General features: G+C 40.5%; 1 protein-coding gene across 2 annotated transcripts in view; it reads right to left on the bottom strand.

Annotated features, from left to right (window-relative positions):
* ZFHX3 (zinc finger homeobox 3) overlaps positions 1-20,074 on the bottom strand; it is a 381,355-nt gene that overhangs the window by 70,457 nt on the left and 290,824 nt on the right. The window contains exon 3 of one of the 2 annotated variants that reach the window (XM_075189119.1): positions 14,564-14,610. The gene's annotated coding sequence lies outside the window, so the exon portion shown is untranslated. The remainder of the gene's footprint in view (positions 1-14,563; positions 14,611-20,074) is intronic. The other variant, XM_075189120.1, reaches the window with a different exon arrangement.

Here is a 20,074-nt window from a genome sequence, read left to right as displayed (position 1 = left end):
AGTGGGGTAAAAATCCCTTGCTCAGAATATATAACTACATGATTTTTTAATATTTTGGCTAATTTGTGTAGTGTTTACCACTGGTAGCATTCCCATAACTTACTTTTGGGCATGTGTTGGCCCTACTAGATTGCTTGTGAAAGTGGAGTATGTAACGGTAACACAGGAGAATCAGATGAAATCATTGTAATATCACATTAATTTGCTGATCTCCCATATGTACAGTGCATGTGGTTCTAGATCCTAGCAGCAAAACATACAGCGTTGTAATATCCTTTACGCCTAGATCTATGTCAAACATTTGTTTTGGTGAATAATAGAAATGGATATTTATTGGTCTATTTTTTTGGGGTGAGACTCACAGACTATAATATTCAGTAATATTAGCCCATGTGGTACCACTGGTATCATGATACCATACGTATATATTACAAACAGACTGGCCAGCTTGACCCCTCTGGTTTAGTACAGACTCAGCACTATAATGTCACATAGTCATGTATTGGTATACATTGTGATACTCCTCTACCAACCAAATACAACTAATGTTTCGTAGAATAAACAGCGTCGACCAGGGCTTGCCACTCAATTTCTATGCCCCTATGGCTTGTTCACGATTTATAAAGCGACAGCATTTGACGCCGAGCTGTACAAATTGATAAAAGGGGCACAGGCTTTGCACAGACGTGCAAACTGAAATAAAGAGAAGAAAAAAAATTCCCTGGGTGAAAGAGCTTACAATCTAAAGGCAAATTGAGCAGCTAACACTTATGTACATTGTATTTACATGTACACGTTTTGAGTTATTATACTAATTTTGTTAAGTGGATAATCTCATTTCATTAAGAGTGGGAAGTATGTATTTTTTTTTGTGTTTATTGTCCCCCCCAATAAATTGAGAGAAGTCTAGGAAGCAGTAGGTGATATAAGTCTGTGCTATCACCATTACCGTACAAGGGTCACCGGTCTGCATTGAGCTACACAAATGTCACAAGGTAGTTTTATCGATGGTAGCATTCTGCAGTTGTCTTCTAGAAGTGGTTATGTAACGGCCATTCCAGGCTGTGTAGTATAGATATTATAATGTATAGTACTGTTCAGTTGTTTGGTAAGATACGTGCCCTACGCCGAGAATGATAGCTGCTATTCGGAGGCCTTTATGCCTTATGTGTGTGACTGCAGGTCTCAGTTATCCGTGCATTATACTGTATATCTGCTAGTCCTGCCATCGTACACCTTGTCCTACATACTGCTCTCTCGTGTGCCCATGTGTGTGCCAGTCTATACCAGCTGCGCTGTAACTGGATATTTATACTTGTATTTTACATTTCTCTGTTTGGTGGATGAGGTTGTTTGCACCCTCCTGTGACTATATGATACCGTGTATAAAAAAAACAATCTTTATGTAATATTATATTGCATAAAACAGAATTCATATCTGCAATTTAATCCAATAGGAAATAATACTTTTCTCATTCCTGGATATAGGGTGTTTTTTGGGGTGTACACACTCAGTGGGATTTATTCCATCGTACAGTGAGATTCTCTCTTATCCTCCAAACCTTTAACCCTTCAGGGAAGTTTATTAAGTTCCAAAACCACCTTCTTAGCTCCCTAGGGTATTCTACCCGATTACTGCCCACCGTGCACGCAAATTCACATTTATTCCCCTTCTATACACAAATAACCCTCTGACCCCAAAACCAACATCGCTGTGTGACTGGATCACATGGCCCACTAAGCACTTCTCCCATTGATATCTGGCTGGACCTAGATAGTACTTAGTTTCCTATTTTCCTATAAAATGTAAGATTCCAAGCAGGACCCTCTTATCTCTTTGTTTTGTAATATCCATCCCAGTTTTAGTATTGTGTATTACTTGTTCTCAATTGTAAAGGGCTGATGAGTATGCTGGTGGTATATAAAAAAATATTATTATTATTACATTTTAGGGGTATATTTACTAAGTGGCTTTGCATTCTTGGTGGTTTGCCCACATTTTCTTAAAAACGACAATTTTATTCAAGACAAAACCCAAAGGCCTTTGTCTTTAATAAAATTGCCATTTTAAAAAAATGACAGCAAACCGAGAAATGGCTGGTTTGTCGGAACCGCCGCTTAGTAAATATACGTCTTTTGAATGGCGGTATAAACAAGGCGCACGCCAGCAGGGGTAAGCATCGAATGCCCGATAAGCTTAGCCAGTCATCTTAAGGCCAAAGTTTTTTCATCCGTAAACAGCTTAGGACTTTGGGAGTTTGTATATAAGGGGTCGTTTTACCATAATTATAGCACCATATCTAAATTTGCATAAAACACATTTAAAAATTCCCCTACTTTCCCCTCTTTATTAAACTTAGCAGCGCTCTTCACAGTAACCACAGGAAGAAACACCTGTTATCCATGTCTGCGTGTGACAAAATATACCAAAATAATTTACTTTATTTATTAACCTTTCTGTATTTTGCAATAAGCATAAGAGTTTCTGGATAGGAGAGTCCATCGCCTGTATATATGGGATCACAAAATGTGTCTTAGTGTTAACTTTAAATAGAAAAATGTCAGGTGTAAATATTCTAATTAAGATGCATAGATACTTTAGGTAAATTTATATACCTACCTCTATCAGTCTGTATCTATGTATGTGTATCTATCCTTGTCCCTACCAACCTATTTTGGCAATGTTCTATGCACTGCTTCGGACAATATCTACACACATAAATTAGGCTGCGGAAAAAACCTTTGCAGCTGTGTCGAACACTAACCAAACAAGCCTATAAACCTCTGTATTCACTGCAGAAAGAAACCGCTTCAACCAGACAGCTGCAGGTTACAAAAATAGACTAAGCGTCAATGAGAATCATAACAATACTTATTCATAAAATAATAAAATACATTTTAATGAATACATTGTAAAGTTTAATTATATATAAAAGAAAAAAAAAAAACATTGTCTTGATGACAGTTTAGCAAAATCGACATTGGGTATCCGGAAAAAATGTATTTACCGTAGAAAAAACACACTTCAACGATGATTTTAATGGCGCGATTACACTGGTTATTCCTAAAAGGCTCTCGCGTCACAGAGTGAAATAAATAGACGGTGATTTGACTTTGCCTGTATTCCGACACGATCCTTTGCTGGCGAGATTTTCAGAACAGCGTTATGCATTATTCAGATTATACGAAATAAATAGCATAGGATGTTGATTGTGTTTATTGGAATGCAAGGGACTATGCCTGTTATAATAGTGGTCAAATCAGACTTTTCATGTTTTATTTATAAGGAAAGCAAATTAATTGGAGTGATGAAGGCAGAGTATTATCACCAGTAAGGTGGTGACATTTAAATGTTTTAAAACCTTTCCATGTCCTGCTCACCGTGGTGGCAGACATTTTTGGGGTGAACCAATACCCCATGAACATGCAGCTTAACAATCCCCTAGGGACGAGTATATTTGTTCAGCCTACAAATCTGATTTATCAGACAATTGGTGCACTTTCAGGCTGCGTCCCGATGGGCGTTTTTTTTTTCTTTTCATTTTTAGAAAAAACGCTATTGGCATTTTTTTACGTCGTTGAATCCAGTAACGAGGAAAATGAGGCATTTTTTTTTCGTATCCATGACTGTACCAGGTGTTTCATAAAGGAATAAGAGCATTTCTTTTAGAATCCTGCTCTAGTGAACGGAGTGGACTTTTTTTGGAGGTTTTTTTTTAAGTATAAAATGATTTAAATATGCTTTAAAAAAAAAGTTTCTGTCTGAGTGCAGCGTAAATACAGAGACAATATCATTTTAGTATCGCTGCTTTCCATTGGGTATTATTGTGAAGGATGAATCCACTTGCTATTAGAAGTAATAGTTCTATGACTCTGGGTGCTTTAATTACATCTGGATCAGGAGTAGTGTACCTGTCCTTGTGCCAGTCTTGTTTGCCAGCCTCCGGCAGCTCCGTGATGTCGGCCAATTACTACCTTGTGGCGGGTGTGGATCCCAGGTATATGTATTAACTATCCCTAGATGGTGACATTAACCGTTTCAGCGCCAAAGGGAACGATTTTCTGGATAGCAGTCAAGGACCAGGATTTTCAGGTTTTGCCCGCTGTGGTATACGCAGCTCTACCCAGGGAGTGCCCATTCACAACTCTCAAAAGCCTGAAGGCTGTATAATGTATCGTGCCAAGAGGTGCGTAAATCAGACAGGGAGGAAGGAAACGGCGTTGACTGAAAGCAGATTTTAAAAAAAATGACAAGCACCCCAGGGCTACACAAGCGATCTGACACATAACAGTTACCTATCCGTCTGGGCAGCGTAATCGGCATTTAAACACGTACGTCTCTTGATATCGCACTACCTACAATACTACCTTGTCGAATTGTACGCATTGTTACGCTGTGTCGGCCATGGGGTGGTAAACCGCCATTCCAGGTCGCCATCTTTGCCAAACGGAAGATTGTACAGGCAAGCCTTAACCCCTTAGCTGCTACTAAACAACTCATAGCTTTGACGTCCAATCTAGTCACATTTGTAAGCACACACAGAGGGTAATATGATGCGTGCATGTATAGAAACACACGCCACATGTTCAGGAGAAGAACTTTCAGCCATGATAATAATAATAAATGGAATTCTGAGTTGTAGGCGACACTGAAGAATGAAATCGCCACAAAAAGACAGCTCCTGGGCAGAATGACATGATGAATGGTATGCAGTGTGTGTATTACAGCAGAAGGGATCTCGGCGAATGTACCACCCTGCAGTCACAGAGTATATATGCGACTGGCGTCTTTGTGGCTCGGGCCCTCTCCTTCTGAACGATGCTATCTGAATGTCTCTGTATCTCTAACCCGCAAACATGCACAAGACTCCGGGAATTCTTCATTTATTTACCTGGCAGGGACCCTGTGACTCGGCCACCTCCAGGGTCACTTTCACACACACTCACAGTACCTTCCGCCCTCCAGCGACTTGGCCTTCCTTCTCTGTGTCTAGTAGCGGATATACTGTACACTCCCTGGCACCGTGATGTGTTTGCAGCCAGCTGTGGCATCATGCACCTGTTCTCTCCTTTATGACCAAAAATAGACTGCAAAGAGGTGGATTCTACAGAGTGAGAAAACTGATTTATTAATGCATGCATGTCTTCCTGGGCACCATGGTTTATCTATTGTTATCGCCAGAACTGGTGCGATCTGCAAATCATCATAACACTAATAACATGAAATAGTAAAACAAAATATAAACATATGAAGTAAATTATTGTGTGTGTATATATATATATATATATATGTCTGTTTTTGTTTATACAATGTAAGTCCCATGACTCTTGCACCCCATTCTTTACATTAATTAATTCCAACTTGTGTCAGGTGAGTCCCAGGTCTCCCATGGCTGCTAGTGCTAGGGAAAGACTTGCCTTTAAAAGCTGTGTGCAGGTAAGCCTTAAGCCCAGATATAATAGCATAGCATTTGATCATGTTAGGACTGACCAGAATGGGAAGACTTTGGCGTGAGCTGGTCAGCTTAAACATATATTGCAATATGTGGAACTAACATTCCCTGTTTTTAATATAGAACAGTACTTGATATAGCATTAATTATGTGTTTGGAGAGTGCAGAGTATCCCTGTTTTTTTGTATGTATGTATGTATATATATATATATATATATATATATATATATATATATATATATATAAAAAGGAATAAAGGAAACACGGCGCCACATGGTGTATTACCACAATATATTAATGTAATAAGAGAGAGTAAAGTGGAGGAGTCAGATGTGTACTCAAGGATAATAACTTCTCTCCGGTAGGGCTAATGAAACCAAAAGGGTGAATAGATATATACAAAAGTGACAGCACACTGTGTTCAATGCCACCAATGTAATCACCAATAAACATAAAACTGCGTACCAGATACTAGAACCAGAAGATGTATGAATCAGTTCAATGGAAAACTCCAATTCTGAGCAGCTGTTACCAGTAACGTCACTCATCCAAGTGTACAATTCTGTTAGGACTGTAACTTCAGCATCATAGGAGCAATATAAAAAAACTCATATAGTGTAATATTGTAAAAACTCAGATTTTACTAATAAAATAGTAAGTATCACACTTACATAAAAACACAAGGTAACACACATATATTGGTATCTTTAGGTACTCATCTGGGATGTAATCAGAGATGTATGCATAGATATCAATCAGCTCATATATAAATCTCTGCAGCGCTCCCACCACACTAGTACCACGATATCCAAACAGATGATGGAAAGGTCCTTAGACACTCCTCAACGCGTTTCGTCTGGTTAGATGTTCAGACTTCATCAGGAGGAAAAAATAGTAATATATATATATATAAGAAATCTGTTGCCAGTAAGTTATGCCAGGTTTGGTTGGATGGGCTCATTACAGTGTGACCGTCTCTTCAGACTTTTTTGGACTCACGGCTGGATGACCAGATTTGACAGATCAGATTGTTTAGAAGTCTGGCCAATCACAAAGTGCCCCTTACTTCCTGGTCTTATAGATGACCCACAACACATTCTTATAAAGTTTATCAGCCAATCAGAATTTCTATCCTGGAACAGGAAACGACAGGGCTCTGTTCCAGTGAAGTGATGATGTAGCCTCTTAGAATTATTACTACATGTGCATGTAAATAATTAGATGTTTTTCTCTGATCTTGAGATTATTGTCTTTTGCCCAAATGATTTGTACTTAAATTAAAGAGATGTCAAAATCGTGATTTAAAAAAAACAAACAACTATTATTTACAAGGAAATTTAGCCATGAATAAATATATTTATTTATTTACTCTAGCCGCCCTGCAGAACCATTCGCCATAGCTTCACTTCAATGGTGTAGACACTGTTATATTCCTTCTTGGTTACTATAATCGGCAATGTTTAGCTATTAAAAGTGTTACTTAGCGAAGTCGCTCAACAACAAGGAGTATATAGCACAATACGTGTATGTACTGCTGTTCCACATAGCTGAAGCCACACACAGACCAACTGGAAATGATTTTGAATAGAAGGGGATAAAGCGACTTGGTCTGAGATCAGGACCCCCCCTCTATTGTCTAATAAAGACAAGAAGCAATTTGTTTATGATGATATTTGTTTTCAGGGCTTCCACTACATTTAGAAAGTTAAAAACAAGTTAGATGTATCCAGTAACAAGCACAACTCCATTGTCTCACTAGTTAGTGATGCATCTTCCTGTCTGCCTCTTTGAGGAATAAAATAGCGAACTGCACAGACACTACATGGGGAAAAGATTGGGCCCAAACAGAGGCGTCGGTAGGATCAAATGCAGGGAATTGGGGATGACAGCAGCAACCACACCCGCAGAATTGTTATTAGTAAATAATGTACATATTCTGGTATTCTCCCCCTTATGAGCTTTGTTCATTCTGTACGCATCAGAATATATTGGTACTTATTTAAACACAAATGTCATGAACAATGATATGCTGTTGCTATTTAGCAACTAATACAGTACTGTGAATTCTAAACACTGGTTGCTATGGGCAATGGAACCTGTGCATGCAACATGCTATTAAATAAGCCCTATTATGTATACATCACCACAGTTACATTAAAGAATGAATTTGCTGCCTATTAAATGGGTGTGTGTAGTATTGGGCCTTACAAATATGTTGTTAATGCTAACATAGACCAGGGGGTAAATGTATCAAGCTGAGAGATTTCGGGCGGGTTTGAAAAACCAATCAAATTCTAGTTATCATTTATTTATTAGTACATTCTACAAAATGACAGCTAGAATCTGATTGGTTGCTATAGGCAACATCTCCACTTTTTCAAACCCGCCGGAAAACTCTCAGCTTGATACATTTACCCCCAGGTATGGGAAACCATGGGTTGTCATTACAGGCTACAGTGAAGACTAGGTGGATTAGGCTATGAGAAGACACTAAAAGACTTAGGGGTATATTTACTAAACTGCGGGTTTGAAAAAGTGGAGATGTTGCCTATAACAACCAATCAGATTCTAGCTGTTATTTTGTAGAATGCACTAAATAAATGAAAGCTAGAATCTGATTGGTTGCTATAGGCAACATCTCCACTTTTCCAAACCCGCAGTTTAGTAAATCTAGCCCTTAGTCCTGATTGTATATTTACTAAACTGCGGGTTTGAAAAAGTGGAGATGTTGCCTATAACAACCAATCAGATTCTAGCTGTTATTTTGTAGAATGTACTAAATAAATGATAACTAGAATCTGATTGGTTGCTATAGGCAACATCTCCACTTTTTCAAACCCGCAGTTTAGTAAATTTACCCCCTTCCTCTGCTTATGTATGGTCAGCCAACATGTGTCCAGTGAATTTGAAAAGACAGAGGTCCGGGCTCACACACCTGCCCCCCTTTTTGCAGACAGCAGCAACCATTGTTAGTTTTTTGTTCCCCATAATGTTGTCATTTTCTACAAAAACATTTAACCCTTGGTGGTGTGGGGAAGCTGAAATGTTGTTTTCGACCACTGGGCAGCAAAACAAAAAATAAGATAATCCTACTCTCTTTGGCTGAATACATTATTATTATTATTTTAATTGATTAGGCATCTCTTTTACTTACTGTGATGAAGACAATGCTACTTCCACATAGAAGTACATTTCCATGGTAGCGATAAGAACTAAACTTTTTCACAAACTTACAAAAGTCTTTGAACTGTAAATAGTTTAGTAAATTAAAAAGTCAAAAAAAAAACCCAGCTAAAAATTGAAAGTAAAAACTATTTACAAATCGTGTCCCAAAGCCCCCTCTATAGAGGAGTATAGACAATATTAGTGCAAACGTTTGGTTAGCAAAAAAAAAACTAAAATGCTAAAAGTGATTTCTCAGGAGATTCCCCTTATTTAAGAAACTTGCTCCAAAACAATCTCTAAAAACAGAATGTCTTGCCAGAAGTCATTACGACGCTGTGTACAGTAGTGAGCTTTGAGGATGTGTTATTTCAGACTACATGGAAATATGACAATTAAACATGAGGTGGAAGAATTCTCCTGGTTTAATCTTGTGTATCTGTCTTTTGTCTCCTGTAGATAAGTATTGGAACGTTATCCAGCTAACATCTAATTGAGCGCTAAGATGTCCGGTGAAGGATTCGCTTTTTTTTTTTTTAATTGTTTTATTTGGCAATGAATAAAAATACATTTTTCATGTTACAAAAATACTCTTGTGGTTATATTCTGGTTTTTGTTTTTTTTGTTGAAAATATAACAAAAAGAAGGGGGGCTGGGTTTTGAAAATATATATAAAAGTCTATCAACATTCAAATGTCTTCCAACCATTATAACCAGTATATGTTCAAGTATAGGCCCAGTGGTATAACTCATACTTGCCAACTCTGCCTGAATGTCAGGGAGACTCCCTGAAATAGGGGTGATCTCCTTCACTCCCTGAAGAGTCTGACATTCTCCCTGATGCTGTGCCAGTACAAGACGTGGTTGGCTTCGCCATCTATGGCATGTTGACACAGTTCAGAAATTGTGTCCTATGTCCATGTAATGATGCCTATGGAGGTGGCCATTTTCATGGAGACCAAGATTTAATCAAAGACTGACAGGTAAGACAACATGACTTCAGTAGTGGAGACAGAAATGTAAAAGACACTTCAGTCTCTAGAGACTCATTAGCTGCTTTTCGCATAGTTGCCTACTCTCCTGGAATGTCCGGGAGACTCCCGCACTTCTGGGAGACCTCCCGGGAGAGCAGGGCAACCTCCCGATTCTCACCCCTGCAATAGCTGGGGCTAAATGGCTCAAATATTGCATCATCTTAGCCCCGCCCCCTGCTGCAATAGGCCAAAATTGTGACAATTATTTAGGGGGTGGGGCCAAAATGATGCGATTCATCAAGCCCCGCCCCCGCACACCCACCTCCCCCAGGATCTCCCTGAAGTCAACGAGCAAAAGGTGGCAAATATGGTATAACTGCACACTTCAAAGTCCTCCCCACAGTGTGTTATGGATAATGTCAAAATATAGGCACAATATCAACATTATACTAGGCGGGCACACTTGAAGTGAAGTTCAATGTCACAACTAGAAACTAAAGTCACTGTTGGGGTGAGTTTCAGCCAAGCAGAGATCCCTGGAAGTGTTTCAGAACGGAGCCGGGAGCGGCTTTACCCCATGGGGAAACTTATTAGTGTTTTGGGATTTTTTTTGTAGATTTACAAGCACTCGATTTCTGAATAAAATAGCAGCCCTGCCACCAACATCAACGTAAAAGGGTCCTCCTTTCGATTTTTTTTTTAATGTAGTGTGTGGGAATAAATATATAAGGACCCACCAATTAATTAGACGCCACTTGTGTTGTGTTTGCAGCGTATTCAGAGGTATATTTACTGCGGGTTTGAAAAAGTGGTTGCCTTTGGCAACCAATCAGATTCTAGCTGTCATTTATTTAGTACATTCTACAATATGACAGCTAGAATCTGATTGGGTGCTATAGGCAACATCTCCACTTTTTCAAACCCGCAGTTTAGTAAATCTAGCACTCAGAATGTATTGGCAGGAAGCAGAACACGCTGGTGGCGATTTAAAATTTGACTGTAAAAGTTGCCCGTTGGCGTATGCGCAAATATGCGTCTGCACGCTTTCAGTGCGCCTTCTGTATTTTGTATCACGCGCATCTTAAGATACAAACAACCTTAAATCTAGCGTGTAGATGTGACGAGCAAATACGCGTCAACCGCCAAACTCTATCCATCTTGTGTTGCAATAGAACGCACACTCGGTAAGGAACGGATTTCAAAGATATCTGTAACTAAAATAAGAATGCACTCACGGATGGATATCCCTAATCTGCCTCTCGCTGCACAAGGGTTGCTCAAAATACTGACACATATTACATTATAATATATAATGCTTGAGATTTAGGTGTTAGGTATTGTTGGTGATAATACAATTATAGTTTTTTATACATATATATATATATATATATATATATATAAATTATACACCCATATGAATAAGACAATACAGGACATTGCAGAAGCAAGCAATAAATTGCTGTGTGTTTCTTTGATAAATGTTTTTTGTTTTGCCTCCCCCTCCGTTGTACAATTATTCATTTGTCATGTCATAAACATTTCTGCGAATCCTATTGCGGCCTGAGGCTAAAACCCACCACCTGCCCAAACTAAATTAACCGTCTGGGGTCTTTACGGAGGGAGCCGTTCAGACCTGCTGCTCAAGGGAAGGAATCATGGTGCTCTCTGGCACCCAGCCAGAATATGCAACAGAGAGGAAATAATTAATTAAGGACACGGAAAGGCTCCGACAGATGATTTTTCCCTTGCACTAAGGTGGAGAGGTGGGAGCTTTAGAAAACGGTTGAGGACTGGAGCCTGCGATACAAGACGTGGCAGTAAATACTGGGAATCCCACCAAGAGCCATCAAGAGGGTTCATAAACCACTGGGGAAAAATGGCCCATTAGAGAGTCTATTAAGCGGACATTAGATAGGTGTGAGATCATTACCAAGGTCTTTGAAGGAGGAGATTCTGCATGTAGGACATTAGAAATCTAATAGCTACATTTGCCACTTATTGCTGTGTGATAAAACACCTCTATGTGTTAAAGTGGTTTCAATCACTGGCCGGGTACAGGGGACCAGGGGAAGAACACAGGCAGCCAGGACCAGGGAGTGTGGTGAGGACGGAGGACGTGGTGTGTACCTAGGGAGTGTTAAGAGGCTTCCAGGAACTGGTAATAAGTGTTTTGTCTTCACCCACTATTTATTAGTTGCTGCAGGCTGTTCAGCCCTTACCTGGGTGTAATAAGCAGAGCACAGTAAATCTGGGGATTCAGGCCATAAACAGCTTTTAAGCGCTCTCCTGGGCCGCTGAGCAGATCAAGTGCGGAGAAAACCTGTGATATTGTCAAAATAACCTCAAGACACATTCTAATACACTGCACCAAACCTCACATAACCTAACAGGTATTCTACAATATATACTGCTGTTCATATACAATAATAGTTATAGATATAGCCTGCCTATCATATACTATAATACGTATAGATGTATCCTGCCCATCATATACTCTAATATGTACAGATATAGCCTGCCAATCACATACTCTAATATGTATAGACGTCTCCTGCCCATCATATACTCTAATACGTATAGACGTCTCCTGCCCATCACATACTCTAATATCTATAGACTTATCCAGCCCATCACATACTCTAATATGTAGACGTATCCTGCCAATCATATACTATAATACGTATAGTTGTCTCCTGCCCATCACATACTCTAATATGTATAGACGCCTCCTGCCCATCATATACTCTAATACGTATAGACGTCTCCTGCCCATCACATACTCTAATACGTATAGACGTCTCCTGCCCATCACATACTCAAAATATCTATAGACGTATCCAGCCCATCACATACTCTAATATGTAGACGTATCCTGCCAATCATATACTATAATACGTATAGTTGTCTCCTGCCCATCACATACTCTAATATGTATAGACGCCTCCTGCCCATCACATACTCTAATACGTATAAACGTCTCCTGCCCATCACATACTCAAAATATCTATAGACGTATCCAGCCCATCACATACTCTAATATGTAGACATATCCTGCCAATCATATACTATAATACATATAGACGTCTCCTGCCCATCACATACTCTAATACGTATAGACGTATCCTGCCCATCACATACTCTAACAAGTAAAGATGCAGCTGTAATAAGGATCCAACTGGTTGCAATCTCAGAATAAAACAAGTAATGTTCAGTGCTGTCAGTGAGCAATAATAATTATGTCAAGTTATCTGACCGTCACCCAGCCGACCAGAGATGGGATGTAGACACGAAAGCAGCAACACTGGACAATGAACCCTACGGTGATCTGGTGAGACATCTCTACCCTGATGGGAAGGTGTGTTCCAGGATGACCGCCAGGCACAAGTCGGCACTGGGTGGTCTGGTAAGTTATGGCGGTCACATCCCAGTCACCGGATCTACACCCACTTCACCAATCATGGGAGATCCTTCTGCACCAACATCAACACATTGCTGGACTGACGGCTGACGGGGCTCGTGGTGACACTTTATGGCTGTGGCTCCCTTATTATACACAGATGTATAGTAACCAACACTGGGCCTATATAGACATTTATACCCAATACAGATCAATACTGTGACACAAGGCAGAGAATGATATATTGCCGTATATAGGATTAAATACTAAATTGCACTTCCCTGCGTCTGACCACAGTCAAACTATCGTCCAGCGCTAATACGCGCTTATGTCTCTGTGATGTGTAGCAGCTATGTAGGACAATTTACACCATTTATTTATGTAGGTTACAAATAGCCATAAATACAATGAATCCATCCTACAATAATACCGTCATAAAGTACTGATTTGGTGTCCAATCAGACAGCGGTGCCTGGGCAATATGTAAATTTAGTTTACCTTCTACGGGAGCCCAAGGAAACCAGAGTGAGGGGCACTTAGTGGAACATGTTTTCTCTTTTTTTGTAGGCCCCCCCCCATATGCCACTGGGCCCCATGGCCATTGCATGGATTATAGCAGCATGTAAGTACGCTAATCCTAGAATAATCTTCTACTGTAGTCTTCTGAATTGTGGCAGCAGAGCTGTAGGACCCTGCCCAGCTGCCCACATATACACAGGGGGTACATTTGTTTCATGTATATTAGGGCTACTGTGGTGTAGTCACTGCTTTCTACAGGGCCAAAAATCAGGACAAATTTGAGTACAGCCCCAATCCATCTACATCATGCCAATACCATATTTATCAATGCCGCCGCCCAAATGGCTAGCCGCCACCCCTCTTTAACCCTCACAAATCTTTATGATTGTCCACTAACTGTAATTGAAGCAACCAATCGGTGGTATTTCAGGAGTGAAGGTCAATCAAGGCTATTTGGTTGATAATACCAATTTCACAATTGGCACTCACTGCAAGTGGGAGGTCGAATCAGGCCGCAAAAATGGAGTCAATCTGGCCCCTCCCCCGACTAAATGCCACAATCGTGTCACCAGCCGTAGGGGGCGTGGACAAAAATGACAGGTTTTGCATCAAATATCCTTCTTGAGGCCCCCGTCCCACCCACTTCACCAGAAATGTGTGAGTTTTACGGCCATTCCAGCAGAGTGGGCTGCCTTGTCACAGACATTGTTCTGCCCATAGAATGGCTGCCACCACAGTGCGCTGACAACAGGTATAATTTAAATTTTGGAGCTAAGTATCTGACCTCCTTTCTCTGGCATATCTGATGGGAAAATCTGTGCAAAATAGACCAGGGCCTCAATCCACCGAACCACGCCCATCTCGGGCCACACCCAGATCACGTCAGATAAGGCCACGCCCCCTTTAGGAAACGGAAAACTAGGATTGTCCATCAAACATGGCGACTCTCAGTAGCTATATAATGGCCCCTTGTTTCGAGGGGCAGTAAAAGTCTCACAAGGAACCAGGGGTAAAGTCATGAAGATATCACATTGTCTGTCAAGCAGCATTAAAGTTACCTGAGTGCCGCAGATAGTGACTACATCAACAGGGATCACCTCAGGACCTGAAACACAATAGAGAAACGGGTGTTAGTCAGGATTAACAACATATAATCTGTATTACAGACAGCAATGTACTCTCTGTGACAGAACAGAGGTACAAAACCCCTGGGCGCACATACTGTAGCTTTTCACTTTGCTCAAACGCCCCTAATTTTGTACCTGTAATATCCTTATTCTAATCTATGTACGTTGCCCAACGCAAGGCAAAATATGACCTATAAATGGACAACTAACTGCACTGTGGCACTTAAACACAATTATAATCTGAGCATCAACTCAGAGGGCCTGAGTCATTAAGGAGAGCAAAGCAAAAAAGAAAAAAAAGGAGTAACTTTGCACCTGGGCAAAACCATGTTGCATTGGAGGGGGAGGTAAATTTAAAATATAATGGCAGATTTATAGTTGGGGTAGGGCATGTCCTAGATTTCAGTGTAAAAATAAAGCTATCAAGTATTTGTGTCCTACATGACAAAAAAAAGCCAGTATTTATTTAATGTGTACAATAATAAACTAATTTGCACCCCTTGCATTATAACATGGTTTGTCCAGGATCAAACTTACTCCTTTTTTTTGCCTTACTCTCAGGCCGCCCAGTATGTCTGTATATAAGGACACCTGCATAGTACAACTTCTCTTAGTGTGTATGCTATCCTGATCGGTCAGATTGTCAAAATAAACAATACTTCTAAATTAATAAATAAACATATAACTTGATTTTGGTGGTTATGGGGGCATATTCAATTGTTGGCGTTACAGCCAAAATTAACGCGCCGCGCTCACTATTACCGTCATTACGGCAACAGTGCGCGTAAATACCTTTATTACGGTACTTTTCTCGCTGGATTTCAGCTCGTGGCTCAGGGAGCCGCGAGCTGAAATCCGGCTTACTTGGGGGCATATTCAATTCTCAATGGTTTCCGCCGCGGAAAAACTATTACCGGTATTACGGTAATAGTAAGCCGGATGTCAGCTCGCAGCTCCCTCCCAGCGAGAAAAGTACTGTAATACCGATATTTACACGATGATGGTAATAGTGCGCGCGGCGCGTTAATTATGGCTGTAACGCCAACAATTAAATATGCCTATGTCTAGTTTCACCTTGATGCACATCATGTGATGCATGCAGATGCACCAGCCTGTAAGATCACTGGATATTTTAATTAAATGTATGCTAATCGCTGGATCCACTAACATGCATTCTAGCTGATCACATCACGCAGCTAAATGCACCATCTAAATATACGGTAAGTATCCACCTGCTGTTATAAGTACTACCACTCCGGTCATACCCCAGCAGTCACATTTCCTGAGAATGACAGGAGTCCTAGGGCTAGATTTACTAAGCTGCGGGTTTGAAAAAGTGGGGATGTTGCCTATAGCAACCAATCAGATTCTAGCTATCATTTTGTAGAAGGTACTAAATAAATGAAAGCTAGAATCTGATTGGTTGCTATAGGCAACATCCCCACTTTTTCAAACCCGCACCTTAGTAAATCTAGCCCTAGGACTCCTGTCATCTTATGTTGCTGCTGTCAATCACTGACCACAGGGTATGAGGATAATAAGAAACTAGGGCGCTGGGTTCCCCATCAGTGAATGTGACACATGTCACCAATGTAATGTATCAATACTTATCCAATGCAGTTCTTTTATTAGAGTTTGTCTTAGATCACATTTTCCCTACGGTCTGTAAAATTAATCCCCTTGCACTATGCAATAAATTTTGCTAGAATACTTATTTCTGAACAAATATGGAAAAGCAGATGTTAAATATCCTATATAAAAAAAACCAAAACCTATTTTATATACAAAATGAAGTGACAAGGAAGCGAATGCTGCGTAAGAATGGCCGAGAAACATTCCAATCCAATCCCTCCATCTGTCATCTCACCCTCAACTGTGGGGAAATTAAATGAATCCACATAATGGAAGATTTTCTTCATCACAGCTTACAAGATCTAGTCTAGAAACAAATTAAAATATTCTGGCGTAATTACATTTTTCCCCTTGGCCTGGGTGCTTGTGAGTGAGAGCATCCGACATGTCAGGTGTATGGTAGATGATTCCAGTATTTCTATCAGGAATGCAAGATATAGACGGCACTGTGTTCATAGGCTGAGTCTAGAGCTATCCTCATCATCATCAATTTATATGGCGCCACTAATTCCGCAGCGCTGTACAGAGAACTCACTCACATCAGTCCCTGCCCCATTGGAGCTTACAGTCTAAATTCCCTAACACACACACACACAGTCAGACACACAGACTAGGGTCAACTTTTGATAGCAGCCAATTAACCTACCAGTATGTTTTTTGGAGTGTGGGAGGAAACCGGAGCACCCGGAGGAAACCCACGCAAACACGGGGAGAACATACAAACTCCACACAGATAAGGTCATGGTCGGGAATTGAACTCATGAGCCCAGTGCTGTAAGGCAGAAGTGTTAACCACTTAGCCACTATGCTGCGCTATAGAGATGATGCAGTAAGGATGACTCCATGTAACGTGTATTATAGCGTTGAAACATCTCAAGAATCGGTAAATTAAAGGACACTAAAGATGACCCCACATACAGCATTTTTGGGTGGAATTTGGGTGATTTAGTCCAAATTGGTCTAAAATTTGTCTAGATTTTAATTGTGTCTGGCCAGTGGTTGGTGAAACCCATCGTTATGAATGTAGAGTCTTGGCCAAGGATGATAATTGGACTCCATGGGATCTGAAACGATGGATATGTCCAAGCTCGCTGCCCGTGTGTGAGGGCAAATGTTACAATTATAATAAGTATCACAGTATATTAATTATACATTTTTAATTCTCCCAAAGCCTGGACTTGATGGTAGAATGACAGGTCAAAGAGGCTTTAGGACTAACAATTAAGCAGTCATATGTATAAATAATTAAAACATCTTCACCACTTTTACTCTTCTAGGGATACTGTAACTCATTTGGTTGACGGCACCTTGTACGACCAAACTGCACTGACTGTGGCTAAGGCACCAGGATACTCAACCTGATGGCAATGCTTGGCGATCATGCCTAAACTTGGGCATCGAACAAAGGGACCCGCGCATGCACCAATGTGGGTCTTCCATCACCTTTTTTTCTCATACATGGTCAAATACCCATTAGGATAAGATTTTGGGTGTGCATAGTGAACCTTTTAGAGCACACAAGGGCCCATAACTTCCCCATGTCTTTGCAGCTAAGATATAACAGATGTGACTTCAGGGATTATCAATCAGTCACGACTCAAAATTAAAAGTAAGCCTCCGTTATTTCCATCTCTATATGATCGACTTCTAAGTTGAGTGTGCCATTCTCTACTGAGCACTCCTGGGTATCTACTAACCTCTCAGCATTAACATCAGTGTGCTTTAGTAATGATTATTATTGTAACTACAAGAACACCATCATCCGTCTCTACACCAGAGTGGTACATGGCTAAATGACTGAACATACTCTGTAGAGTAGGTGTAATAATATACATTATAGGCTAATTGTGGTCACGTGACATTGTAACTAGCAGAGAGTACGGATCTCTAGAGATCTGCAGAATTTTGCCTTGTTCCCTTCACTGATATTTCTACATTTTAAAGCACATTCCAGAACATTCTCATAAACAAGACGTAGCCCAAAAATGATATCTATATTTTACTAATCACTGCCTGACCATCTGCGGATCCTAGTTGGACTCCGATCCTGCATATAATACCTTCCAGGACATCTATTTCCGCCTTTCCTGTGCTATGGATTGTACCACATAGGGTAATATGCAATATAACATTAGTCAGTGTGATGCCATGTTTTAGTAGATTGTAAGCTCCTATGATCATCTAGGCAGGGGTGGGCAAACCTGTCCTCGAGGGCCATATCCAGTTCATGTTTTTAGGATTTCTTTAATCATGTACAGCTGAGTTAATCTATTTGGCTGGGTCAGTAATTATCCCACCTGTTTCTACAGACAGAAATCCTAAAAACATGAACTGGATATGGCCCTTGAGGACAGGTTTGCCCACCCCTGATCTAGTGTATGTCAATATGTTCCATGTAAGTTTTCTCATATTAGATTGAGCTGCAGAAAATGTTTATGCTCTGTAATAATAAATGATAAAATAAATGACATTTAATGGAAGGTGACATTGGAGAGCCCAGGATAATATGTAAACACACAGTATTTGTCCTGCTGTCACGTCACGGCAGAACAGTCAAAGGCTGGCATCCAAGTGGACGTCGCATAACAACACACCGGACAGCATGATAATAGAGGATGATCAGCTGCAGACAGTGAATACCCACAGTTTTCCCATGCACATATTATTCTAAGCTGAAGCGTGATTGGCAGAAAACCAATGCCGGCTACTTCATTATCTAGTGACCTTCGTCCTTTTAGCTAGCTGCAATTCTCAGAGGCGGTGTAACCCATATGACCAAGCCTCATTAAAGGTCGCGACCTGCGGGGTCTCACTACAAGACCCATTGTGGGGGTTTTATGCTCATAAAAAAGTCCTTGCGGCTGTCTTTTTCCATTAGCCAGCGGTCTTTGTTGGGGAGGCTAAAAAGTAAGCCCAATCTCATGAAAGACACAAAGCCCTCCATATAAATTAGCCTGCCTGACACACATTGAACATATCGCTATCTATGTCCGCTAATAGCTGGCTCCAGGCTCTGCCGTACACTTATACCTGTACACGGTTGATAAGCGTTCCAATTGATAATATATTGAACGAACATACTCAAACTACAAACGCAAGCAATGAGCGGAAAGTGGCCGGGGTCTGCCACAGGTACATTGATTGCCTGGTGCTCTGTCTCCAACAGGAAGATCAGTTCCTAAAAGGTTAATCACTTTGTAAAATCTATCAAAGGGTTTAGAAAGGAAATGTTTGTATTGACAGGAAGATCCTGAAGCCCGAGGCAAAGAACGAGAGTCAGACAAGCAGAGGCTAATACGGTGGAAGGAGAAGTCACTGGGGCTGGGGTTCTTCAGCAGAACACACAAATCACCTGAGTCTTTATTCACACCCAATTTACAGAATTAGTCGTCATGGAGACGAAGGTGTGTAACAGGTATACAAGGTATATATGTTACATACAACACAAAGTATTCTATTCTTTTCCACATCCCCTGAATTACATCAGTGACAGATTGATAAGCAATATGAGGATAGATAAGCAGCTAATTATACACACAAATATACATCAATATACCACTAACGATGTAACAAGTGTAAGGGATAAAAACTGTGGTTTGCGCAAGAGCCGCCATCTGTACAGTGCTGCGGAATTAGTGGCGCTATATAAATTGTCTCCAGCATCAGGCTTGGTCACATCACAACAGGGCCAAACTATGCCCCCAGAGGGCTGGCTAGCACTGATGATTCCCTTGCCCCAAAATTGGGCTTCATTTTTACACTGTAATTTAGAGTTGAGCTAGGCCACGCCCCCTCCCATGGTTTACCCAA

Source organism: Mixophyes fleayi, chromosome 10 (genome assembly GCF_038048845.1).
Source record: "Mixophyes fleayi isolate aMixFle1 chromosome 10, aMixFle1.hap1, whole genome shotgun sequence".
Lineage (NCBI taxonomy): Eukaryota > Metazoa > Chordata > Amphibia > Anura > Limnodynastidae > Mixophyes > Mixophyes fleayi.
Note: the sequence above shows the minus strand (reverse complement) of the source record. Positions and strands in the feature narration are given on the sequence as shown.